Genomic DNA, 5062 nt, shown 5'->3' with positions numbered 1-5062 from the left:
CCCAAGGTATTTTGGATTTCCTTACGAATTTATCCCTTTATTCTGGGCGGATTATGGGCCTGCCGAGGACTAGACTGTCCTCGGCTGCCTCCCAAAAATTGGTCCGTGCTCGGCGTCATGGAGCTTGGGCCACAGTTCTCCTCGGATTGGGCCCTCGGACTTTCTAAGGGCAAATGGGCCTGGTCCACGAATTGCTGGGCCCCACACCTATGATCCTCTTTTTGTATTCTAAATCATGACAGGTTTTATTCTAAATAAAATTGTGACAGGTTTTATTTCAGTTTTTATTCTGAATTGATTTGTTCTTATGTCAAATTTTAGTTTATATGGTATAGAAGTATTAGTTGGCTTGTATTATTTGGAAATTCATGACCTATCTATGAATTTAAACAAGTATTCATGTAATTTTGATTCTATAAAAGAATTGTTAAAATGTCTTTTATTTTGCTTATTTTAGCAAATTTTGGTTACAGTAATTGTACAATTAGTGATACAAAGTCTATCTGGTTGAAAATAAAATTGACAATGAATTTAAATAATCTTGATTATTGAAGATCTATTCACACAAACGTAACAATAAGCTATTGCAATCATTATAAAAAATAGTGCTTAACAAATATAAAAAATGTACAAGACATGTCACATTACATACATATTTAACAAATAAAAAACCAAGGATTTCAACCCAATGCAAAGGCCATCTAGGACCTTAAAATACATTAAAGCTTAAAAAATGCATAAATTTGGGGTGATGATGCAAAGGACTTCAATCCAGATAGGTTTGCTGAAGGAGTTTCAAAAGCTACAAGGGTCAAGTTTCATTTTTCTCATTCGGATGGGGTCCCCGGATATGCATTGGACAACATTATTCTATGATATAAGCGAAAATGGCTCTGTCAATGAATCTACTACGCTACTCCTTTGAGCTATCCTCATCCTATGCTCATGCTCCGCTCCCAATTATAACACTTCAATCACAATATGGTGCTCACGTTATTCTACATAAACTCTAGAATAGAAAATATTAGTTGTCAAAAAAAGATTTGAATTCATAAAAAAAGAAACATTTCATATGTATATTGATGCTTTTGGTAAAGAAACATTCCATGCAATTCTGCAGAAAACTTCATATCTACAATTCTGCATATCCGCATGTATGCATTTCATTTGCAATAAATTGTATCTATATGAAGACCAATTTATTAGAAACTAAGTACAAAGTTTACTGCCCAATACTATTATCTCTTCAAGTATAGCCCAACAAAAACAAATCCATGTATAAATCTAGGTACAGCCTATGGAAAGCTTAAAGCTTAAAAAATGGTCCTAACTTCTACCCTAAAGCGAATCCATGCATGTATCCAGGTGCAGTTGAATGCATGTAACATCCAATGGTATACAGGTTGAATGCATGCTCTCCTTCTCCAATTACTCTAATGCACACCACAGCCATTCCCATCTCCAAGCTACTTCGTATGATACTTTGGGACAGGCTGTTCGTCAAGCAGTGCACCACAATAGGTATATGAAGTGGATATAAGGAATGTAACACTTCAATTACTTCAACATCTTCTTAATCATGAATTCTAAAGTGAAATTCATTGTAGTAATATGTCAGTATGATATGTAATGCAGCATCACTTTTTATCAGCCTTATTATGTATTTAGCAATTGCGTTATTTGCTTTCTGATGGTCACGGATGGCCCTTTGTCTTCCACTTTGTAAGTTTTGTGCCAATTGAAATGACAGTCGTCCATATGTGGCACTCAACTTCCTTGGAGCAGCTTGAAGGATTCAATGCTGACGTTACACATACTAATACAAGCCAAGCTGCTAGAAAGAAACGCAATGAACGTGAGGAAAAATAAATTAAGGCAAAAAATATAGATTAGTTGAAATTGAAACCATTTAACGACATAAAACATTAGTTATTAAAGTAGATATATCTTATTGATACAAATATTATAATTAGGATTAAGTTTTCACTTATGTAATGAGAAATGATCTCTTGGCAATATGCTCATAAGCATTCTCCTAAGAATGCACAAGATCACCAGGTTGATTTCCATTAGGATTTGCCCCACCACTTCTACTCACCTTTATGGTCTCATCATTATCTACTCCTGCAAATGGCAAAGGAGGAGAGTCAAGCACCTATAAGAAAAAAAAAATCATAAAATGCTTGACTCCACTACTAAATACTTGACTGACTTCGTTCCTAAAATGGCATATGAATATGCTTCAAAATAACATAAAATAAAAAGATATGCCACCAAAAAAAAAAAAAAAGTAGACAGAGGTACCTATTAGCAACTTGCTGCCTCAGTATATTAAGGACTCTTAAAGCATCCTAAGCATTAGCATTTACATTTACATCAACATTAGCTCCTTTGAGGGCAAGAGAAACTGATTTTAAGGGTATTTTGGCAGCATAGCTAATGTTGACATTGAAATTCTTAGATTGAAATATCAGCCTGGACTTCTCACTACAAAAGACGAGGGCTATAGCTGAGTTTTTAAAACACAGCTATAGACCCCAAAAACGCGGCTATGGCCCCATTTGGTCTATAGCCACGTTTCCTATAGCCGCATTTGTACACGCGGCCTATACACCTTGACTATAGGTCCTACAAGTCTATAAAAAATGTGGCTATAGACGATGTTTTGGCCACGTTTTAAAAACGCAACTACAGGAGGCTTTGGCCGTGTTTCTAAATTGCAGCTATAGATCTGTTTTGGCCGCATTTTTCCAAACGCGGCTATAGGTCCTGTTTTGGCCACATTTTAAAAACGCGGCTAAAGCATACTACAATTGCGTTTAGCAAACACGCCTATAGGGTTTTTTTTTTTTTTTGGTGTCTAGACTCTATAGCCACGTTTATGAAACGCGGCTCTAGACCAAAAAAAATATATATATATATATATATAGCCGCATTTGCTAAACGCAGCTGTAGGACGCTTTAGCTGCGTTTTTAAACTTGCATTTTAGAAACGCGACCAAAGCCTCCTATAGTCACGTTTTTAAAACACGACCAAAACATCATCTATAGACGCATTTTTAAAAACGTGGCTATTGCTTTTAGCTTATAGCCGCATTTAAAAAAACGCGGCTATAGACCTATAGGACCTATAGTAGTGGCATATAGGTTGCACATACAAACGTGGCTATAGAAAATGCGGCTTTAGACCAAATTGGGCTATAGCTGCGTTTTTATGGTCTATAACCGCATTTTAAAAATACAATTATATCCCTCATCTTTTGTAGTGAGAATGTCAATTGTGCCCGTTCTTTATCCTGCATCTGATCTACCAAGGCCAGCCCTAGGCCTAGGCCATTTAGGCAATCGCCTAAGGCCCCCTACTAGATAAAGGCCCCAAATTTTGGGGCAAAATTGAAATATATTTTTTTGAGATATAAGAAAAAAAAAATAGGTTTACATTTTTCCTCTATTTTTAAGAGGTTCCAAAGAATTGAGTAATGTTAAAGATAATACAACTTTAAATATATAGGGCTTACAAATATGTGTCACCAATCACAAAAAATAATTCAAATAGGAAAATACTAGAAATACTATAAATTTTACTTCAAAACCTTTACAAATTGATGTGATAATTAATATGATTTTTGGACGTCAACAACCTATTAAATACATTTTTAAATAAAATTACTTTTTGTGATTGATGATACATCTTTATAAGCATCATATTGTAAAATTTATAATATCCCTAACATCATTCATTCAAATACTCATTTATTATCTTCTTGAAGTGTTGCTAATCACATTCATTGCTACATCATTTGTAAGTTTTTTGTAGTAAATTTTTTTATAGCTTTGGCATTTCTTCAACAACAACAACAACAACAACAACAACAAAAAAAAAAAAAAAAATGCATATTACAAGATAAAAAGAATGGATTTTTGTTATAAAATACTATGATATTAAAAACTAGTTAAACATTATTTAAGTAATATAAAAAAAGCCCCATTTAAATATATCGCCTTAGGCCTCAAAATTTGTTGGGTCGCCCCTGTGATCTACCAAACCCAATGCCACCACCAACTTGTTTGCGTGATCCAAATATCCTTGTACGATCACCAGTGAGTTGATTTGAATTTGTGTTGCTTCCACCACTACCACCGCCGCCGCCACCTAAGGAAGATTCTTCACCGTTACAAGAAGATCCAGAGTCTAAAAGTTGGAACCAATCTTTACGTATTCCAAAATACCAGTTTTTAGAGTTGTTGCCTTTTTTTAAAAAAAAAAAAATACCAGCACTCGCTTTTTTTTTTCTTTTTTCTTTTTTTCCAATTTTGTACTACCCAGGTGATGAGAGTACTCGTCAAGGCCTTCTTGACAGCACCATCTTTTTAATTATCCTCCAAATCCTCTCTATTTTCAATGCTTGCTCTCTCTAGTACATAATACACACAAAATGTCACAACTTATTCCCCAACTAACTATTCATTCATTAGTGGATAATCAAAGCCAACCAAGTAATGAAAGCATGCTTTGGGATGGCTTTGGCAAACCAAACAATTTGCCACCAATTGATAGTAGGCCTCCTTAGTCTAATTTGGTCCCAAGCACTTGAGATAGAGAAAGTAACTGATTTAGAGGGAATCCATACAACCTTATCACATTTACCAATAGCAATTCATGGCAATTTACTTAGAATATAACAAGATCAGCAGACCTTGCATATATAGCTCCAATTCCGAGCCTTGTCTAGAATCACACTAGAGAGTTTAGCATTTATTGATTTGGCAGCATCATACTCTATTCCTATGCCCAAACTTTTGATAGAGAAACCAAGCAATCCAAAGCCAAAGGGAACCAACTTGGGTAATAAGTAGCCATATGAACCTCATGATAGCAGCTTTGTTCTTAGGACAACAAACATCCCTCCAAGCCACTTTTGTCCCTTTCACAGGCCCATCGGCTCCATTCCATAGAAAGCTAGATATTTTTGCACAACACTAAAGTTCTTAGAAATACAAGAATTCAAATTGATATGTTCTCGGTGGTGGCCCTTTGTAAAGCAAGATCTATAAAAGAAAA

The sequence above is a fragment of the Quercus lobata genome, chromosome 11 (assembly GCF_001633185.2).
Source record: "Quercus lobata isolate SW786 chromosome 11, ValleyOak3.0 Primary Assembly, whole genome shotgun sequence".
Classification (NCBI taxonomy): Eukaryota; Viridiplantae; Streptophyta; class Magnoliopsida; order Fagales; family Fagaceae; genus Quercus; species Quercus lobata.
This window is presented reverse-complemented; position numbering follows the sequence as displayed.